Here is a 14040-nt window from a genome sequence, read left to right as displayed (position 1 = left end):
AGTTTTCAAAAGCCTTGATTCCAGCCCCCCTTCTCTCTCAGAGAACTCTTGGGAAAACCCAGGGCCATCTTAAACACTGTTTTGAACACCACCCGTTTGGGTTTTTTTTTTTTACGTTTATTTATTTTTGGGAAACAGAGTGAGACAAAGCGTGAGTAGGGGAGGGGCAGAGAGAGAAGGAGACACAGAATCCGAAGTAGGCTGCGGGCTCCGAGCTGTCAGCCCAGAGCCCGATGCGGGACTCGAACCCACAAACTGTGAGCTCATGACCTGAGCTGAAGTCGGATGCTCCACCGACTGAGTCCCCCGAGACGCCCCATCAACCCCCCCCCCATTTTACTTCCACCTTCTCTTTTCACAGACTTAAAAGCTGAGGCCCCAGGAGGAAAAGTGGACCCCCAGAGCTGAAACCAGGATTCAAGAGTCTCCATACCAAACCAGCCACTCTTCAGTTAGACCTCGACACCTGGCTAATCACCAAATAAGCATGCTACACAAAAGTGCGGTTTAATGCCTACCAGTTTAGAAACGTGGCTGAAAACACAGGAAACTAATTCCCCAGGAAAGCCAAATGCTAATCATTCACCGAGACGTGCCTGCCTCTCAACCTGCATCCTTAGTGTGGAATCTGGGATCTGGGCTGCAGATCTGCGGCTCTCAAAGCCCTTTTCGGGCAAACCTGGGCAGCCAAGTTACTGGCCCAAATGGCAAAGGACAGAACAGCGTAACAAAAACACTGGTGATCTGAGTTCATGGCCCGGCAAGAAGGAAACCCCCACGTCCCTCTGTCCAGCTGTCCAGCAGTCCAGCTGTGGCCTGTGCATGCACCCGGACCCTCCTTCTAGGCCCACAGCTGGGAAGGGACCTTTACCTGCGCACAGAGACACAGAGACTCTTCAGCAGCAGCTCCGGAAGTGATTTATGGGTTGACCTTCAGATCTTCACATCATAAGCCTTTCCATGACTAAGTTTCTCCCTGTGGAAAAGTGCACTTCCCTCCCCGAAGAGGTGTTGAGAAATTACTAAATGCACCTGGCCACGTGGGGAAAGTGCCAGGGAAGACAGACAGGGGGCGGCTGGGTCATTACCAGATGGCTTCTGCTGACAGTTCGTGTAGCTGCTTGAGCCCAAGTCTCCAGGGAGAGACAAACTCAAGGAAAAAAAACTGGTTTCAACAAAGGAGTAAGACCCCCCCCCCACCCCGCACTGCTCCCTGATTTCATATTGAGATAAAGTAGGACACTGTAGCCTTTACTTAGGGTTTTTTTTTTTTCTTTCCTATATCCAGGCATCATGTAATCCTCATAAAAAATTTTATGAATCTCCCTATGAAAATAATAATTCAATAGGAAAAAGCTCTTCCAGCCTTTGTTTTATCATGAGAATTTTTTAGCAACCATTAATTAAAAGCTAATGCTAGAAGTTGTATTTTCCAGTATCTTTCATTTGTTTTTATTAAACTGAAAATTGTGTAAATAACAGATAAGCACCTACATCTATAAGAGGACAAGAGAACTCACATGATGCTGTAAGTCTATCATTAAGTAAAATAATACTAATAATAAGGAAAGCCAGAGAGACACTAATACCTTATTTAAAATATCGTTAAGTATAACTAATACATTTTATTTGACGTGACGTGAGCTCCAAAGAGACAGGACTTTTCTTTATTCACTTTTTCAGAGCGTTTTGTTCCATTTTCCTAGTGTTGTTTTAACGTCTGATTTCCCTGAGAAGTCAGCCATCAATCTCCCCGGGATTGGGATTTCCATTTCATTGGTCTTCAATTTTGCAAAGCATCCAGGCTATTCTTTTGAAAGATTATGAAGAAGGAAACAAAACAGGCTACAAGTAAAGAAGAAACACATACAGGCTGCCTACATTTCCACAACAGAGCATTCTGTACCTACCCACTATATTTATTCCTGAATTATAGCAAATGACAATTTCCATCTGGACTTTTTTTTCTTCATAGAGGCATTTCTCATTTCATCCTGTGATAATGTAAAAAACTAAGTACACTGTGTAACCATAAATAAAATAGCTTACAGCACCACTCCAAACATTATTCTCAGCCTTCGTGCATACTAAGCTGCTTGCTCCAGTCCAGGCCAGAGAAACCGGGTCAGACAGCTGCATAACAGAAAAGAAGGAATAACACGGCATGTCTCTCGCATGTTCCCTGTTATGCTGCTGATTATCTCGCGGGGCTCCGGAGTTTCATAAATCTTCTTAATTGGAGACGTCACTTAGCCTTGGGCTACAGCAGACAAATGAAAGACGAGTCTTTGTTGTGGACGTGGACTCCGTGCCTTATCTATTCCGTGGGTGTCCTCTGAGTTCAGCCACTTCGGGAGGGATGCACCTCCAGCCCACATCCAAGCAACATCGAGTGGAAACAACAGTGCGTCCCCAGCGGCACACCGATAAAAGCGCACCTGAGTCACACGTGTATCATTTCCAGCTAGAACAGGCCTGGGGCACTTCTCTTATGCGACCCACGGACTGACAGTTCAAGTCATGTCGCCGCACCTTCCCCCACTGCTAGAAGGAAAGCTTATCCCCAGCCCAAAGAATTAAACTGTGCTGATGAATTACCCACAAGGAAGGAACAGAAGAAGGGAGAAATAAAATTAATCTTCTGCCCACCCAACAGAAAAACTTGACGTTAAATATGTGATCGTGATTAGAAAATATTATAACTTAGAGGAGGATAAGCAGAGGTTAATTGAGGCCAAATAATACTGTGACAATCGGTACCAGAGCTTTCTTTTAGAATGAAATAGAAGATCTTAGCTAAACCCACATAAGGTGTTCTGTAAAATGAAAGACTCCATCTCCTGCAAGAAGAAAAGGGCTTGTCCCAGTAAACGATGGGCAGAAAATCAATCCTGTCCTGGGGGCGCCCGGGTGGCTCAGTCGGTTGAGCGTCCGACTTCAGCTCAGGTCACAATCTCGCGGTCCGTGAGTTCGAGCCCCGCGTCGGGCTCTGGGCTGACGGCTCAGAGCCTGGAGCCTGCTTCGGATTCTGTGTCTCCCCCTCTCTCTGCCCCTCCCCCGCTCATGCTCTGTCTCTCTCCCTCTCAAATATGAATAAAAGTTTTAAAAAAAATGTTTTAAAAATCAATCCTGTCCTGGATTCCAGGTGCCCTTTCCTTTACCTATCCCTTCTGCCTGTTCTAATTAAGCCCCACAGAATTCATTATATGAAAAGAAAATGCAGTCTACCACTTCCCAGATTACTCTATATTTAAATGACTCACCTTTGGAATAGCTACCTTGACTGACTACTAATATTCTTTACACTTTATACCAAGAATGTCATATAAAAAAAAAAAAACACTATGCACTGCTTTTATTGTAATCCCTCCATCACTTTACCATTGTTTCCTACACCGAACAGTCCTCCTTGTTATTATTTTCTTGTATTCAAAAACATCGTGACCGAAACACAGCATGTATACATCCATCCATCAGCGATCTCTGGTGTTTCACCAACAACGTCCACCATTCCATACAACCCACCACATAAAATGTGTGTAGAGTGATTGTTGGCAGGAGGCAAAACAGAATCTGCATTCCCAGCCAGCCACCACAAGGTCAGGCAGTTAGTACTAGGTTCCTGGGAGTCAGCGTGAAGGGGACTTTGGGAATGATGGGCATGTCCCCAGGATAACGGGAAATAAATTATCCAGAGACAGAAGAATGGGCAAAGCTCTTCCCAAAGCATCAGGGGAGTACTCTGGAGAAAGAGAAAGGGCATTACTCAAACATATATCATCTGTGAATCTATGAAAGCAAGTGTGAAAGTATACACTAGACCTAGATGGGACTAACCAGACATAAGGAAGTTGGCTTAAGAAGAGGAAGAAGGAGTTCAACTGGCTTCTGAAACCTCAGACAGGACTTGGGAGGTTCAGGCAAAGACTATCCAAGATTTAAATGGCATGCCTATAGTAGTGGGCAGAGTGGAGCTAGGACTCATACAAACGGGCTGGTACATGTTGATCTATTGGTGAAAAACCTTCAGTGGGACTTCATAATGAAAGAAGCATAAGCCTTAAAGCATTAAGAACTGGAAAGAGTGACAAGACATGTTACAGTGTGTGGCTGAAGGGGACAGAAAAGGGAAGTTAGAACAGAGGGCAACATGAATTCACAAAATCACCATATACACTGGAGAAACTAAATTGCTACGTATTGTCAGCCTGTTCAGTTTACGTAGTGACCTGGGAAGGGAAATGATAGCAGATAACCATTCCACAACGTTTTTGTTCTATATGGACAGAAGCTTCACATGCTCAATAAAAGTCAAATGACACAACTATGTTTCTGAAACATTCCTGTACTCAGTTTCCCCAACAGTCTAGCATTAACAGAGTTTATCAATCTTTCTTTAAATGAATTTCCCCGCATGCAAGCACGATGCGTACTGAAATAAGGATGTAAAATCTCTAAAGTAAAACTCATCTGAAAAAAGTAGGAGAGAACATTTCCTAACTTTTTTCTTTTTTGTAAATAAATTTTTTTAAGTTTATTTATTCATTTTGAGAGAGACAGAAACAGCGTGAATGCAGGAGGGGCACAGAGAGAGGGAGAGAGAGAGAATCACAAGCAGGCTCCCAGCACTGTCAGCACAGGGCCCAACACGGGGCTCGAACTCACGAAACCGTGAGATCATGACCTGAGCCAAAACCAAGAGTTAGACCCTTAACCGACTGAGCCACCCAGGCACCCCCTAACATTTTTTTTTCATCTAGTAGGACCTGATTCAAAATTATCATCTACTGTCTTTCTTTTTTAACTGTGTGAGAGCTAAAAGGATACCCAACTCTCTTGTCACAGTGAAATGAAAATTTATTATGTAATTAGTTTAGGAAAACACATATTACATGCATAAATAGACATCATTATAATCATCATATTTCACTGTAACAATATTTGAGACTTTAAGGGATATCATCAAATAAAATTAATTTCATTTACAATAACTGAAGCATAAGATACGGAAAACTTTACTCAGCTGCATTCAAGATCTAGCAATTCACTGTGAGTAAAAAAAAAAAAAAATTACTTTCATCAAAGATAATAGTTTTTCTCTAGCTCTTTTGCTGATGCCTACCCAATATATTCTCTCTAAATGGGCATAAAATTTTAAAATGTCCCTCTGATTCGATTTTATAACACAGATCTCCATTCAGTGTTTGAAATATCATGGATCTTGCATAAATATTAAGATGGAAATATGTCCATTTTCAAATGTTTATAAGTCATTGGCTTGATAAATGCTTTTACCGTCTACTAACCATAACATAAGACCTTGGTAACATTCTTTACTAGAAATCTACACGCAAATGCACCAAGAAACTCATCCAAAAACCTCAGCAAAACCAATGATCTGTTCATTAGAAAAATATATATATTTATATATATGTATAAATATATAAATATGTATACATATATATAATTACATATATGTATATGTATACATATATGTATATGTATACATATGTGTGTGTGTGTATGTGTGTATATTACACACCAGCCACAGGTAATCATTCACAACCAAGAGAAGAATTTTTCTATGAATCAGGGAGGGGTTTTGAGTTAGCAGATCCTGAAATTAATCCCAGCTTTGTGATTGTACCTTGGGAAAGTTACATGACTTCTGTTTCTCAATTTTATCTATTAAATGGGACTAAATCTTGCAGGGTCTCCATCATGACCAACACAAGATTCAAAAACCACCTAGTGCAGTGCCTGACACAAAGAAAGACTACTCTAAATAGTACACCACTTCACAGATAGCTATTCGATATATATGACACTGCTTCATAGATGGGTCTCAATCTTGTGTAACTCTTTACCACCCAAAGCTCAGTCCACTTGATAAAAACAGAGGAGAGCTGATCACAAGACAGGATGGATCTTTAAGCAGGTAGACATCGGACCCAAATGAATCTGTGACTTGTATTTTTCAAATGATAAATCAACCACTACTTGATTTATCCAATAAGTGCTTCCCGTAAGTGACTACTTTTAAGAAGCAGCTTTCAGAAAATGCCTTCTTTACACAGGATTTCATTACTGAATAACAAAAGCCTTTGACCAGTACAGAGGAAGCTGTACCAACCATAAGAACTGGATTTCTCACTTATTAGATGGGAGTGCTACATAATCCAGCAATGATGGTCACTGAACACAGACACCTTACGGCCTCAGGGATGTCAAACGATGGAAGGAAAGGAATCCACACACTTTGTGACACACACAGAAAACAAATAAGGATCAAAAAAGTAATAATAAACCTAGAAGAGCCTAATTTAATGCAATGCATGTGTTGGAAGATGAAAAAATAGCATCTCGTTAACATTAATTGCATTAAATTCAGCATTTTTATAATACTTTTGTCCTCTTTTTTTCTTCCAGTTGGCAAGGTGTCAAAAGGGAATAAAAAGTACTTCCAGATGATTGGTCTAAGCAAATTGGGTGGAATTTCCCTTTAAGTAAAATGGGAAATATATGCATTAGAAGCCCTGCAGAGCACCTATCGAATCAAAACGACTACTGTCTGCATCGTTCTAATTCACTCACTGGTTTATGGCCTCGCTCTATTTCAGGGAGTTTCTCAAATACACATAACATTCTTCAGTGCTAGAGCTGGGATCAGATCTCCAAGTTAGTTCAGAGATATACACTGTGAAATCTTCCCTCGCTAGGCAACTGTCTTCTTTGGATCACAGCTGAGAAAGTACAGCAGCAAAATAATAGTAATAATAATAATAGTAATAATAATAATAATGATTTTTTAATTGCATTCTTTCAAGGGCAACTCTAAGGTATGCTCACTCAGCTCAATAAACAATGTGGGTTTGGGCGCCTGCATGGCTCCATCGGTGGAGCGTCCGACTTCGGCTCAGGTCATGATCTCACAGTCGTGGGTCTGAGCACCGCATTGGGCTCTGCGCTGACAGCTCAGAGCCTGGAGCCTGCGTCGGATTCTGTGCCTCCTTCTCTCTCTACTCCTCCCCCACTCCCACTCTCACTCTGTCTCTCAAAAATAAATAAATGTTAAAAAAAATTTTTTTTAATCAATGTGGGTTTCAGGGATAACACCATAAAGATTCTCACTTCCAAGCATACATTTTACTCTAATCCTTGTGTTGTTTGGGAGAGCTACCAGTAAAAATTAGGGACACAGATGTAATGATGGCCGAGGGTCATCACATCATAAATCAATTCTCAAAGCTCTTCTCTTGCCTGTAGTTGGGGGATTGGATTTTATTTGTCCCAGTCTTTCACCCTAAAATCCAGGAGCACATATGGAGCACCCGGACGGTTTGGTCGGTTGAGTCTCCAACTCTTGATTTTGGCTCCGGTCAGGATCTCACAGTTCATGAGTTTGAGCCCCGCAGTGGGCTGTTCACTGATGGCACAGAGTCTGCTTGGGATTCTCTCTTCTTCTCTCTCTCTCTGGTCCTACCCCACCTGCATGCTCTCTCTCTCTCAAAATAAATAAACACTTAAAAAATAAAAATAAAATCCAGGAGCACATAAATGAGGGGTAAAAGCTTGAATTGGAAATACAGGGGGTCAGGGAAGACAGAGATGGCAGCCGTGGCCATCCACTCCAACCCTTTTCTGATTACTGCTAACTACAGGATAAACCTCAAAGTCATTACTCATCAAAGGCAGGCCCCACACTTCCCAGCACTTAGATCCAGGTGGAGGCGAGCCTCCAGCAGCCTCCACGAAAGAGAGAGCAAACGCCACTGTGACATCCTGCTTGCCAGCCTCCACTCAGGGCTATCTCCCTGGATGGAAGCTACTGGCATGAGGTCAGGAATCCTGTCAAAGGCAACATGGAAACAGCACTGCATCAAGTCCAAGGCCTGGCGTTCACAGATATGTGCTAACACAAGTACACACAGTGTTTTCGAGACTTGTATTTGTCCTGTTTCTAATTTAGTAGAGTGTGTTTCGACCAATAGTTCAAAATCAACGGCGATGTTATTCCCTCTGCCTGGGAACATTTAGCAACGTCTGGAGACAATTTTGGCTGTCACAACTGGGGGACACTACTGACATCTAGCGAGTAGAGATTGGGGATCCTGATAAACATCCTGTAACACACAGGAAAGCCCCCCCACCCATCCCGCTAAAAAGAAAGAAACTATCCAACCCAAAACGTCAGGAGTGCTGAGAATGAGAAACTCCGCTTTAGATGGATTTTTTTTTTAAGATGCAATTAAATAGCTTATGCATTGTAAAGAGGAAAAGAATGGCTAAGACCATTGCCGGATGTAATCATCAGCCCCCTCTCGAGATTCCAATCAAAGTCCCGCCACTTACTGGAAATTCCTGCTATGCAATAGGAAATGTCCTTTATCATCCACAGGTGACATCTGCTCTCCCGAGTCCACAAATACTGAGAGCGCACTAAACGGTAAGCCGCTTACCACTGAAACTTTTCTTAGCTCCTAAAACAGGAAGCCTGGTATAGTCATTGCACAACTTCCTAATTACTTTGTAAATACTGTACAGATTCACTCTTTCTTCTGCCACGTGAAATATAAGGGAGGCAATTTACATAAAGCGTTTCAACTCTCCGCTGTATTATTTTAAGATGCTGCTGCTTTTATTCTTTACCCGTAAGAAGTCACACTAGAATAAATAAAAACAGTTGGACACAATTCACAGACAAGTTTTTCAAAGAGCGCATTCCTAACATCATACGACTTCTAATTAAACATGCTATCCTACTGGATTGTGTATGCAGAACGTATTTCCCACTTCCACTTATGCACATCATCTGCTTTGTTAAAACTTTTTTTTTTAATTTCGCACGTAAATCTGTATTGATTCAAGTCTTAAGTGGGATCCCATTTTGTACATTGTTCGCCACTGATTCTGGTTACTCTTCAGCACTACCTGTAATTTGCAAAATAGCAATGGACCCTCGCTTCTTGTACCTTTCAAACGTTAAGGGGAGTAAGGATGACCAGTGAAGGTTCAGTTCACCTGACTACATAACTGCATTCCTCCCTCTTGAGGCATCTTCCTTCACTCTTACGCTATTTCTTAATCACCACCGATCCTGGGATCCACACATCCTGTGCCTACTAGCCATTCGGATTGATAATCTCATTTTTAAATTTATTAAAGTTCTCCTATCTTGGCTCAGGCTTATGTCATAAGTTATCATTGACTGGGGGGGGGGGGGGGTGCTTAAACAACAAACATTTATTCTCACAATTCTGGAGGCTAGGAAGTCCAAGACCAAAGGTGTGAGCACATTTGGTGTCTGGTGAGGGTCTGTTTCTTGGTTCCCAGACTGCTGTCTTCACTCTGGGTTGTCCCAAGGCAGACGGGGAAGAGAGGTGGTGAAGGAGAAAGCCATCTGTCTTGTGTTTCTTTTATAAGAACACTAATTCCATTTATGAGGGCTTGGCCATCATCTCCCCAAATCGCCTCCTCCCAACACTATCACATTGGGGGTTAGAAATTCAACATACGAACTTCACAAGGACACAAACGTTCAGACCATTACACCTCCCATATGCAAGATAGAGAAAATAAGGCCACACTTTCCATCGTCCATGTTCCTCGCCTCTGTAACAATGTTATTTGGTTCCAGTGGGTAATTACCAGAACCCTTCCTATGACTGCAATCAATTTGCTTGCCATTTGCTAATAATTCCTGCCACCCAACAGGGGTGTTCTTTCTCCTTATCACACAACGACTGCCCCTATAGATGACATACACTGAGGCACACTAAGCTGTAATTTCCCTAGGAATGGGAACCCTTATATCTATGTCTTCATACACCAAAGAATACTAAACTAGCAGTAAACACAACTCCCGATGTCAATGAGAACATGTAATGGGGTAGAAAGTCCCAGAGACTACCATTGGTGCTAAGAGGGACTCAGAGAGGTAACAAGCATCTTAACCATTTGGGATAAAGTAAGGACAAAGAGAATATTCAGCCTGGACGGCTCAGTCAGTTAAGCATCTGACTCTTGATTTCGGCTCAGGTCCCGATCTCAAGACTCATGAGTTCGAGACCCATGTCGGGCTCTGCACAGACAGTGTGGAGCCTGCTTGAGATTCCCTCTCTCCCCCCTCTCTTTACCCCTCCCCCTCTCGTGCTCTCTCTCTCTCTCTCTCAAAATAAACAAACTTAAAAAAAAAAAAAGGAACGTCTAGCCAGATTCTGTGTCACCTGGGAAGTAAGGACAGAGGCAGAGAAAGGACGGTGCAAAGTCCTCTGCACAGTTGTGCTAAGAGAGGAAAAAATACACCTCTGAGCTGAGGATCAAAGGGGCCAAGACAAGGCCAGTCTTCAGATGATGACTCTCCAGCTGCCCCGATCCCTAAGCACAACTGGGCAACCTCATCTGTCACTGTGCCGACCCACGGGGTCACAGCAGACCACACGCCAGCCTGCCGGTGCCCTGACAGCAAGGACCCCTGTTCCCGGGGCCCACATGCAGGCGACACGCATGGGAGATTTACACCCAAATGACTTCTGTTTGTTCACCTCGGGAGCCTTCCATGTCCTCAAGAATCCATGTACAAGATATGGAAAAGCTCAACGAGACCTATACAGAACTGGCCAAATCAAATCAAGCTTTCAGAAGACAAAATCAGGAACAACTTTTGTTGAGTCTGTAGCGTCACAGGGAGAAAAGCCAAGACTAGAATAGGCGCTTTCTGATGAGCCTCTCCAAAGCCCTATTCATACACCCGCAGCCAAACCACTGGCCCAGGATGTGCTCCCCGGACACCACCCTGATTCCAGATGAGTTCTAATAAAGGAGGGCGTTCGCTCCGGGCAACACCATCCCCTTTCTCCTCGGTGCTATGTGCTGGTGCACACGCACGTGTTCCCTCGGGAACCACAGGCAAAGCACAGGAGCCCTTCGAACGGTGGAACTCATGGAAACTCATGGAAACCCTCACCTTTGCCACTGGTTCATGGGTATGACCCCACGCAAGTTATTCCTGCTCCATTCAGCACCCCACCAATTTTGCTCCTTAGAGGTGACTGCGGTGGCCTTCGCCAGCACAGGGGTGCTGGGAGGCCGTATTATACTCAGTCCCTCTGTTTATACAACACCTCTTAAATCAAAACATAGGCATTTACCAGTATAATTTACCTTAATTATAGTATTTGCCATCACCCATAATGCACAAGACAACTATGGAATTTGCACACATGGAAAAGGAAACTGGAACAGAGGCAGCATTTTTTTTTTCACTTGTCCAGGGTTACTCCCATGCTGGAGAGAAGGGGAAATATTAAATATATCAACTACCGAAGGGCAGACTTAAGGATTTCTAATCCACTGCTAGTGAATGTTTATCTCCTAAGAAGAGGAAATTTAAAAGGAGAATGAATGTTATCAGAAGACAGTCAGAAAGGATTCCTCACATCAGGAAGCAATGGTCGGGGGAGTAGAGGGGTCTATGTCCCTTGCATGAGTTACTTTAAGCCCTTGAAAGAAATTCAAAGGCTCTCTGAGAATCTTACTTGTAACCAGACCTCTGCTAAGTCCAGAACAGTCAGGTTGGAATTCATGCCCCCAAATCCCCACACCTTCATACTTTTGCAAGCTCAGTGCCAATCAGGACCATTTTTTTTTAACTTATTTGTTTATTTTGAGAAAGACAGAGAGAGCGTGAGCAGGAGCAGAGAGAGAAGGAGAGAATCCCAAACAGGCTCCGCAGTGTGAGCACCGAGCCTGACACGGGGCTTGAACTCACAAATTGCCAGATCATGCCCCGAGCCAAAACCGAGAGTCGAAACCAAGAATCGGTTGCTCAACCAACTTAGCCACCCAGGCGCCCCTCATAGGACCATTTTCTAGAGCTGCTTCTCTTCTGCCTACATAACCATTGTTAACAATCTAATAGACACACTTCTAGATCTTTCTCCATTGTTCATCTCATCACAAACACATGTATATGGACTTGGAAGAGGGTCTTCCTGCTTTATAAAATAGGGCCTACTTTTCTCACTGAATATTATAAAAATCTCTTCAACTTCACCAGATTTAAATGAATCTTTAAATGGATGCAGCATATCTGAGGCATTCTTATAATCCAATCGATACACAGCCTTTAACTCTTGATACGTACTCAACATGCAAGTTGTTTTTTGAGTGTGTTTTGCGTTTTGGTTTTGATTTGGGGGGTTTTTTTGTTGTTGTTTTGTTTTGTTTTTGTTTTTTTATTTTTTTTACAGGGGTCACTGAAAACAATGCTACTATATAAACCCCCAATACACAGACCCTTCTCTATGTGTGCTGGCATTTTTACTTTTGTAATCTGTATTCCCAGAAGTGGTACTACGGGGTCAAAGGGTTTGCGTATTTATCGTAGGAACTGTCAGACTGCTTTCCCCAAAAATGTAAGCAATTCACATTTCTGTCAGGAATGGGTGTGAGTCCCCTTTATCAGCATCTCTACGAGTAGTGTTTTTATTTTTCCTTTCTCTCTCTCTCTCTCTCTTTTTTTTTTTTTTTTTTTTTTGCCTGTCAGAAAAATGGCATTTCACCATCCTAACAGTCACAGATGGATCATCATTTCATGTACTTACTAGACATCAGAATTCACTCATATTTGGGCGCCCATGTGGCTCAGTCAGTTAGGCATCTGACTTCAGCTCAAGTCATGATCACCTACCTGGTCTGTGAGTTCAAGGCTCGGGCTGGGCTCTGTGCTGACAGCTCTGAGTCTGGAGCCTACTTCAGATTCTCCTTCTCCCTCTCTCTCTGCCCCTCCCCCACTCATGCGCTCTCTCTCTCTCAAATAAACTTAAAAAATTTTTTTAAATTGACTCATATTCGATTCCCTATTCATATCTTTGCCCATTCATTTGAAGGTTGTTTGAACCTGTATAGATTAGAGATATATCTATCACATGTGTTGCAGAATACTGTCTCTAGGTAATATTTGACTTGTTAGATTGTTTCTATTATCTTTTGGCATAGATTTTTCTTAATGACAACCAAATCACATTCTAGCTTTTCTGTTGCCAAAGAAGAGGAAGAAATAAGCAGAAAATTCCCAGTCTGCAGCTGCTAAAATTAATACTAGAGATCCAGTGAAATGTAAACTTGAAAAGAATCCAGTATAAATAAAATGACATGTCTAGAAATGCCTTCCTTCTTCCCCATCAGCACAAAGGCTGTCCCTACCGTTCCCTGGCCGACAGGAACTCCATGGCACAGAAAGTCACTAACGTGGCTGGTCTGATGCCACGCGGTAGATGCCACGAATGGGCCACTCTGTAATTCCAAAATGTGGGCAAGGCATTGCCCAGAGAGCTTTCAGCTTCCAGTCCTACTCTGCGCTGACCGAAGGAGGACTCCTCGAACAGAACACACAGGGATCCCATACGATACGTTTCGCCCAGAACCCGTCGCCAGCGTGGGGAGAATCGGGCACCCTGAGAGGGGAGCAGTGTGCTTGTGCCTATGAGACGGGGTGAATCTGGAGGGAGGACGGACTCTCTGTTCCTTTAAAAATGGCACCTGGAATCTTTTTCTCCACTTTAGACATGAAGCAAAAAGAAAGCTAACAATGGGGTGTGCCCACCAAAGAACGGGGTTCTCTCATTTTCGTTAAGAGTTTTTGTTGCCCGGTTCTGCCATCTCCCAGCATTTTGCGAGTGATCATGTCATGAGCTTTTCGGCTAGGTGGTAACGATCATTCCACCTGGCCCTCCCCGGCATCTTTCAGGGTCGCTGGCTTTTTGTATCCTGTTGAATTTTTATCAGACTAGGATGGCTATCGACAATACAGGAGATGTTTTATGGTGTTTCTAATCCCAAAAGTGGCAGAATAAAATTCGTCTTAAAACCAACAAGGGAACCCCCTTTCACCTCCCTGACCCCATCCCAAAGCCTGGGTCAGCGATAAACCTTGTTATAACCTCAGGTGAGGTGTTCATGGGCCTCACAGACAGCTGTGAGCAGTCATCAAAAGCCCTGATCAGTTGCGGTAAGTTCCACCTTGATCTGCTGCCCTCC

At 43.1% G+C, this 14040-nt stretch overlaps 1 protein-coding gene across 7 annotated transcripts in view; it reads right to left on the bottom strand.

Moving 5' to 3' along the window:
• Positions 1–14040, bottom strand: part of SEMA5A (semaphorin 5A) — a 481312-nt gene that overhangs the window by 345057 nt on the left and 122215 nt on the right. For 2 of the 7 annotated variants that reach the window (XM_043601174.1, XM_043601191.1), the window contains exon 3: positions 8596–8664. The exons of 4 other annotated variants lie outside the window; for them this stretch is intronic. The gene's annotated coding sequence lies outside the window, so the exon portion shown is untranslated. Of the gene's footprint in view, positions 1–8352; positions 8462–8595; positions 8665–14040 lie in introns of those variants that run through there. One more of the 7 variants, XM_043601198.1, reaches the window with a different exon arrangement.

Source organism: Prionailurus bengalensis, chromosome A1 (genome assembly GCF_016509475.1).
Source record: "Prionailurus bengalensis isolate Pbe53 chromosome A1, Fcat_Pben_1.1_paternal_pri, whole genome shotgun sequence".
Classification (NCBI taxonomy): Eukaryota; Metazoa; Chordata; class Mammalia; order Carnivora; family Felidae; genus Prionailurus; species Prionailurus bengalensis.
Note: the sequence above shows the minus strand (reverse complement) of the source record. Positions and strands in the feature narration are given on the sequence as shown.